The 9453-nt window shown below is 34.3% G+C and overlaps 1 protein-coding gene across 2 annotated transcripts in view; it reads left to right on the plus strand.

Moving 5' to 3' along the window:
- The window catches only part of LOC106883454 (QRFP-like peptide receptor), a 387136-nt gene that overhangs the window by 39859 nt on the left and 337824 nt on the right, over positions 1 to 9453 (plus strand). The window lies entirely within an intron of this gene.

Genomic DNA, 9453 nt, shown 5'->3' on the forward strand with positions numbered 1-9453 from the left:
CCTAACCGCATGGTTCCGGGCAAGCGTCTTCTACTATAACCTCGGGCTGACTAGGTTGAGGAAAAAGTTTGTGCGCTGTATTAAAATAATGATTTTTTTTTAATGCAAGATTTTAATCACCTATTCTACAAAATAAAGGCCATCATTTTCCATGACCTTCTGCCAACGATCTGCAAGCTTTCGAATTTGCTTAAAGTATTAATCCTTCGGCTTTGAATCGAAAAATTCTTGACAGGCTTCTTCAACTTCATCGAATGGCTCAAATCAGCAACCTTTCATAAAGTGCTGCATTGATCGGAAGAGACCATAGTCAGTTGGAGCAACGCCTGGATTATAGACTTCATGCAGCAGAACTTCCACACTGTCCAATTCTTCAATCTTGTTGCTGGTCTTTCTGGCAGTATGCGGCTTTGCATTGTCTTGTTGAAACACAACGTGTTTTTGACGAACACAGTGAGTCACCATTGAACATGGCATGAACTGAATGAACACACACACCACAAAATATAATTAAGAAAGAATTATTCTAACACGGCGCACGAACTTTTTCCTCAACCTTAATATATATAAAACCAAGAAAGAGAGAACACATTTCAAAGATCAGTGTTCATATTCCCTCAATATATTTCAAAGCATCGGAATGCTCCACCAGATTACATAGGTGCATTCATATACACAAGATACAAGCATTTATAAATATATAAATACACAAATGTAGTTGCGAGGTTGTATGCCCGTATCAAAATCAATGAGGATATTAAAATATGCGGATGGTGAATGTATAGCGGTAATAGAGATAGATGAGAAAGTTGCTATCAAATGATTTTAAAAGGAATCTTGATCAGGTGCAAAGTCTGACGGCCGTTTCTTAAAACTTTAAGATTTCAATAACTATTTTATAAATCCTTTAGATTAACTCTGATGAGAGAAACATAGATGATTGTTATGGTTGGTATTAACTCGCGCATACCAACCTATATCTTCTCGAAACGGCCGTAGGACTTTGCACCTGCTTAAGATTCCTTTTAAAATCATTTTATACCAACTTTGTAATCTATTTGGATTACCGTTATACATTCACCATCCGCATATTTTAAGATCCTCATTGATTTTGATAGGGACATACAACCTCGCAAGTTCGAAGTAAAATTTACATAATTTTGTTGTTTTAAACGTTAGCATGGTATTTCATCAGATTATACAGGACCAGGACCAGAGAGAGAGAGAGAGATGTTCGATCTTCCCAGCTTATCTGCGTCAGTGGAGAGCCCTGAGATCAGTTTAAATGCCGAATTAGAATCAGAAGTTTATACCCAGGCGAAAATATGTAAATTCACCCTACTTTCGTCTCTGTATTGAGTTTTTACAAGTTGATATTACTACTGCCAAAAGATCAAAAAACAATATTATTTTCATATAAATATAGTACAACATACCATATAACACACACACACGCACGCTCGCCCGCACATATGTATATTTGTATCTAAACTAATTTTTTTTCTGCAACTCTTATTATATTTTGACACAGAGGTACTTTTTTTCTATAAGTCAACTTTTTCTCATGATTATTTTTATCATAACTTTCAGCAAAAAATAACAACGAAAGCATCGACAATAATTGCATCAATAAAAATGGCAACAAAATGGTAGCAAGTAAAAAACCGAAGAACATGATTACTATTATTATTATTATTGTCATCATCATCATCATCATCGTCTATGTTATCAGATCAAGAAGATTCTTGCGTATAGAAAATACACTGCAAGAAACACAAACCAGAGACACGTACAATGGACAACTATTACACCCACACACACATGCACACATAAACACACACACACACACATAAACACACACACACACACATATATATATATATATATATATATATGCAAAAATAAACATACATATATATATACATACACATAAGTATATGTGTACCAAGATATACATACACGTTCATATATATATATATATATATATATATATATATATGTTTACACGCACTGACGAAGAGGGTGATAGTGGGAGGGAAGAAGTGAAAGTGCTGAGAAACAAAAAAAAATTCTACATATTGGTAAATATGTTGACATACCTTTTGTCAGATTATTACAGAACGATTCCTCTTAGACTTTGGAACCATGCCGACAGAATTTCTAAACGGTATCACGATTTCAACTCTCTTAAAAAAAACAAAATCGAAACAAGCAATGATAACACACACAAAAAAAAATGAGTAATGTGTTTTCTAAGCACTAACCACCATTTGATAGCGATTTCTTTGAATCACTTTTTGGTTTTAATTCACTTTTAATCTCTGTCTCTCTCTATCTCCCTCTCTCTCTCTCTACACACACACACACATATATGTATTAATCTGTGGATTTATATATGTATGTATGTATACATGTATGTGCGTATGTATGTATATCGTCTAGTTTTGCGTGTGCGTATTTTTAGGCTAGAGTCAGTTAATTATACTACGTGTGTATTTGTGTGTGTATGTGTGTACGTGTATGAGTGTGTGTGTGTATAATGTATGCATATAACATTTATATTCCTATATAATTCATAAACAAATGTGTATATACACAAACACATCACCTATATATGAATATGAATATACTTCTTTATATATATGCATGTTTGTGTGCATATATATTATATATATATATATATACACACATACATACGTACGTATATAAATGAATATAAACATACATACTTAAATAATACATAGACGCATTCATACTCACATATTTGAATATGAGAAACAGCTTTCGTTTGATCTTCATCGTATATATTAATTGAATACACGAACGCACTATATTTCAACATTTTTTTTCATTAAACACTTCCCATATTGCTCTTGTTATTATCATGTTATATTATGTCTAAAACAATACATTCATATGTTCACTTCAACGCTTCGCTTCCTCTTCCGGTGTTATTGTTTATTTTACTGTGTTCCACATTCGCTCATTTATTTTTACAATAAGTTCACTGGAAAACATTTAAACATTTCTCAATAGTTTCCGACATATTTTAAATGTATTGTTGTTGATGTCAGGTTTTCTGACAGCAATACTCTTTAATTTGATTCAGGTAATATCGGTGTTAGTTGCTATAAATATCTAAGCTGTTTCGCGGTTTCTTATACGTCATTATCACCAATATAGATTATCTAATACTTAACTGGTGTGTATACACTGAACAACAATTATGTTTTTCGTAGTTGCTCAGTTAAATATCTACCTCTAGTCGAACAGATGTGTAATTAAAATGCCTTCCAGCTATAACCATTCCAATTTTTTTCTTTTCTTCAGATGTATTATATTTAAGACTACATTTTCTGATATCTCGTATTTTAATGAGAACGTAAAATATCAAGCTGTTGTCGAGTAGATCCATAAACGAGAGGCGTTCCGGTTTTGGCCATCCCTATTTTATTCTTTAGGTGTAGTATATTAAAAAAAAAACGTTATCTGATATCGCTATTCTTTTTTTAAGACGATAAATTGTGTGATGGGTGTTTCGTACACCCTCCTTAAACAACTCTTATCCAGGGACCTTTTGAGCTAGATGGGCTTCTCGACCTGAAGGAAAATTCTAACTGGGCAAACATCTGAAAGGTCACGTGCTGTTTATCTTGATATAAGATCACCTTATCGCGCACATATTGTTGTAATGCATGCGCTTGGTGTAACCCTTATCAGACGAGTAGTCATGATGGGTATATTGGGCTTCGTATATTTGTACCCCAATGTCACTTTGATGGCGTGCACTGCTCTCTCCCTCAATGATGATAACAACAACAACAATAACAATAATAATAATAATAATAATAATAATAATAATAATAGGAGGATGGAAAAGTAACGATACTCTGAAGCTATGATTTTCAGACGGATCGTCTAATCGAACACCGTCGGTCGGATATTGTCATATTGAATAAGAGACGAATACTGTCAGATCGTTGATGTAGCCAACCCAAATGACAGGAATGTTGTGAGTAAAAAGGTTGAAAAAAATCACCAAGTACTCCGAATTGAAAGTGGAAATAACAAGACTGTATGGAATGCGAGAGAGTAATCTAAAAGTGATACTAGTGTTGATTGGAGCATTGGGCTCATTCTCATTGAAACTTCAAAACTTCTTAAGGCAACTGGAAATCCCATGCAAGATTGATGTCTTACAAAAAGCAGCCATATTGGGCACAGCGCACATCTTAAGGAAAGTATTATCTGTCTGAGGTCATTGTTGTGACTTGACAGATGACTAAGGTCTCCGGTGCATTTCTACCTACACTGTGTTACGAAGGAATAATAATAATCTATTCTAACATTGGCGCATGAGCAGAAATTTTGAAAGGGTGGGGCAAAATCGATTGTATCAACCCTAGTACTTGACTGGTACTCTGTTTTATCTACCATGAAAGAGTGACAGGCAAAGATAACAATGGTGGGATTTCAACTCCGAAGCTGAATAGCCGGAAGAATTGCCGCAAAGTATTTTGTCCGACTCGTTAAAGATTCTGCAAACTCACTGCCTTAATAATGATGATATTAATATTAATAATGAAAATAATAATAATAAAAATAATAATAATAATAATAATAACAATAACAATAACATCATTATTATTATTACTATGAATATAACTATACCTATTGTTGACGTTGACTTGAACAATATTTATTAGATTACACCCTCTTCGTTATTATCATCATCATCATCAGTATTATTATTATTATTATTATTATTATTATTATTATTGATTTGTTTTAGCCAATATATATTAGATCATAACGTTCTTGGTTATTTTCTTCCATTAAGTATGTGCGACCTTGACAGAGAGCCTGTCACAAAGATAAAATTATAGGGAGAAAAGATTTATTATGAAGTGATAAACGCAAATAATTAAAGGGGAACAGACCGTAAACATGTGTGAGCATTTTAATGTTGTTGCATTGATCAATATATAAAGTGTGTGGCTGCTAATTCTGAAAAGAGTGTGGAGAAGTTAACACATGTATACATATGCACAAAGACACACGCAAACACATAATCACACACATATTAAGTGTGCAGCAGATATTTAATATGTATCTAATGAGTAGCAACTATATATATATATATATATATATATATATATATACACGCACATATATATTCATGTATTGGCGTGGCGGTTTGTGTCCCAATTCGTTTCCCTTTCTCAGCATTCTGGGTTCCCTCCCAAAGTTGACGGAAGGCGTATGAGTGGCTTTGATAGACAGAAACTAAAAGCCCATCATACATACATACATACATACATACATGTGTGAGTGTGAGTGTGTGGGTGTGCATTTATCCATGTGCATGTGTCTTTGTGTATGTGCTGTCCGTCAAATCCCCCGCTCTACATCCAGGTTTTGGGTTGTGTACGCCCCCCATAACTTAGCGGTTCGGCTTTAGAGACTGATAGAATACGTACCAGGCTTAATAATAGGCACTGGTTTAAATTATTTCGACAAAACACTTGGAAGCATTGACCCAGCATGTGCGCAATGCATTGACTCAAACAAGTAAATGATTATATATATATATATATATATATATATGCATACGTGTGTGTGCGTGTGTATGTGTGTGTGTGTTTTCAATATTTTTAAATCTTAAACAATTTTAAAAATCTAATAACACAGGTCGATGGTTAGTATTTCAATATTTCAAGGTTAGGGGTCCCTTCTTCAAGCAATATTGAAATATCGAAATATTGAACTTTTGAACTATTAGCTATTAATACTAACCAAATACCAGTATTCATAATTTTTTTTTAACATTCATTGTTTTGGCTTTAATAATATCTAAAACATTTACGCACGCACACGCACACAAACATGCATATATAAATTATAAATTCGAACAAGTGGGGAAGTTATAGAAGAAATGAAGAGGAAAATGCACACAGAATAAATTAGAATTAATTAAGATTTAATTATATTTTAAAATATAGCAATGCATTTGATCGGTTTCACAGTAGATTTTCAAAAGTATATAGTGTTTGGGGCTGTATCACGAATTATGTCAATTCTGGCTGTTGTTATAAAATATTTTTGTGTTTTTTAATCTAGGAATATGGCTCAAAAAGGTTTTCGTTCGAACTGACTGGTCAACGTCGCAGTCGCGCGAGAATTTTACATGAACGAAAATGTTTTCTAGTAAATACTTTAATATTTTCAAATTGAGTGTTTCAACAGATATGTGATAACAAAAGGCTTAAAAAGAAAACGGAATCCTTTCGAAAGGTCTTATCTTTAATGAGGCCATATTTAAAGATGAGGTGGTCCTTTCAAGCACTCATGTGGTCCGTTCAAGCACTAGTGTACTTCTTCACAATCTGGAGGTGACCAGTTCTGTACAGTTTCCTCACACCAATTAAATTGAGCTTTGCCAGGAACCCACTCTTGGAGGTATTTCCGCACTATTTTCAGTTATCCAGGCATAACAACATGATAATCTGGATAAGTATCCCCGATTAGATATTTTTCACCTAAGCCGATAGCAGTATCATATAACAATGGCATAGATGTATAAAAAAACAGTTATCCGTAGTGCCATTTAATATAAATCCACCGGGATAAACTCAACACCCTTTTCGTTTCTATGTCGGGTGTCTCTTTGTTAGAATCCCCCCAAATACCCAAGTAGACAATCTAAAATCTTAAGAGCGGGCCCGTGCAGACATTCTACACTAATCAAGGGAGATAACGATGTGTAGAGTACATAGCTGCTACATAAAAGTTTGCTTTAAGAACGAACCCAAATAGACATTCTACAATTATTAATTCATAGGGAAAGGAGAATCCTGTGTTACTAATGTCTTCATAGCGTGTTCAGCAGTGGCCTGTACTTATTAATAAAAGATCTTTCTTTATTAATTCTTATTTGGTCTGCAGCATTGTCTAAACATTAATAGAGTGGGGAGACGCCAAATTTGAGAGGTTTCGTTTTGGCACATGTGACCAGATGTTCACTAAGTGGAATCTGTTTTGTCTTAGGATCACGTATTTGTTGACAAGAAACATTTACTCTTATTCTTAAAGTGAGTTTAGTTTTCCTGATATGGTTTTCCCTGTATCCATTGCATTTAATGGCGTATGTTAAATTTTTAAGTAAATAAAGTGGTTTTCAAAGTAAAAACTTGTCCTGATAACAATCTATAAGTCATCTCCTCAATAAAGTTCTCACAAGTTTTACAATTGGATTGGTCAAACATTTAAACTTTGAAGTTAATCCAAAGCTGATAGTTTCACATGGTAAGTAGGATCAACGAAAGATGTACTCTATCCAGTGTGAGATAAATATAATTTAATATAGACAATTTTAAAAGTAGTTAATAGTTTGATGCCGCAGAGATACAATAATTTGGTAGTTATCTAATATGACATGTGTTTCCATCAGTCTTTCCGCTTCAGTACATACCGTTAAACCAATAGATTGCTTGTAGATAAATGGCATGTTAGGTAAATCTACAAAACTATTATGTATCTCTACAGCACTAAATGTTTGTAGCACAGACACACACACAGGCACACAAATACACACACACACACACACGCGCACACATATATATATAGAGATAAATAGATAGATAGATAGATAGATAGATAGATAGATAGAGACAGACAGACAGATAAATGGACAGATAAACAGGCAGGTACATACATGCATACAAATACACATACAGGTATAGATATATATTGAATATATGTATATCTATCTATACTTATCCATCTATATTGAGATACACACACACATCCACACACGCATATACACACACACGTATACGTGCGTGTTTGCGTATATTTGTGTAGCTAAGTAATTAAGTAATAAACGGAGTAGTATGGCCTAATGGCTAAGAATTTTGATTTACTTCACAACCGCAAGATCCTAGGCTCAATCAATCTATACAGGACCATGAGCAAAAGTCAATCCCTATAACCTTGGGTCCATCTATAACACGTGAATAAAATTGGATATACGGAAACAGGTGTCGATGACTGGTTGAATGACGAAATCCAAAATTCTCTGCTAGTACCAAAACTTGCAATTAAACAACCGAGATTAGTCAATTGAGACAGACCGATTCTCTTGCAAGATATTGCTCGACCACATGTAGCACAAAGAACGCGACTCGAGTTACAGGACCTGCACTTGGAAGTACTCTGTCATCCACCATATTCACCAGACCTTGCACCAACTGACTATCATGTTTTCCATGCACTAGACAACTTTTTGAAAGGAAAAAAAACTTCAAATCGGAAGCAGATGCAAAATCAGCGTTTCCTGATTTCATCACCTTTTGCTCTCCAAAATTCTTTCGCTTCCGGTATAACGATAGAATGACAAAATTGTGTTGATAATTTAGGTGTATACCTTGATTAACTAACTGCATTGCTTTTTGTTGAGATAAAGTAAAATAAACTTTCACTTCATAATCGGACATTTCATTCTTAATGACCTGATATATATATATATATATATATATATATATATGATACATATACACAAACACACATTGGCGTACGCTGTAAGTATAAATGAATACATTAGAATGAATAACGTTAGCGGTGATGGTGATGGTTATACTGAGAAAGAAAGCGAAAAGAGAGAGGACAACGACGACGACGAAGCCGTTGAAACTACCAATGGCTACATGAAAACAATAATGGCGATGAAGAGGAAGGGGTGGAAAAGAGAAATATATGTCTATGTGTGTCTTTGCCACGTATGTAAATATATTTATACATGTATATAGTTTTAAGAAACTCTCAAGAGTGTTGACCAGCTGAAGGTCTTCGGGGAGACCGAAACTAACGCGTACACACATATCTGCTAATGTCGATCATTAGCAATCAGAATTGACTTCGATAGATATTGAAGCACCATCCTTAGGACATCTCTTTAACCGTGTCGGTGTACTTTATAATGAAGGCTAATTGCCTTCATTTTTAAAGCGTTGCTAGCTTTCGAACTTTCGCAAGTTATTACTGACATCCATACCGGAAGCAGCAACTACTTCAAAGTGACAAGACCAGGTCAAAACGGATGTGAAATTTAGTCCCTGCAGTGGCTTCTCGGAAGATAATTCCAAACAAATTTTCAATATTAATGTTTCCTCCACATTGTGTGCGTGACATGGTTTCTTTTAAATGTTTCATTTTCACTCCTCACCTGCAAATGAGAGAATATGTCACAAGGGTATGGATATAATTATGGAAGACAGAGATGTTTAATTCATTCTGTGTACACATATATTCTAAAATTAAAAACACACATACACCATACCTAAGTTTAGTCGTTGTTTATGTATTTTTGCGTCAGTGCGTACTTACACACACACACACACACACACACACACACACACACACACACACACACACACACACACACACACACACACA

This window comes from Octopus bimaculoides, chromosome 15 (assembly GCF_001194135.2).
Source record: "Octopus bimaculoides isolate UCB-OBI-ISO-001 chromosome 15, ASM119413v2, whole genome shotgun sequence".
NCBI classification, from domain to species: domain Eukaryota; kingdom Metazoa; phylum Mollusca; class Cephalopoda; order Octopoda; family Octopodidae; genus Octopus; species Octopus bimaculoides.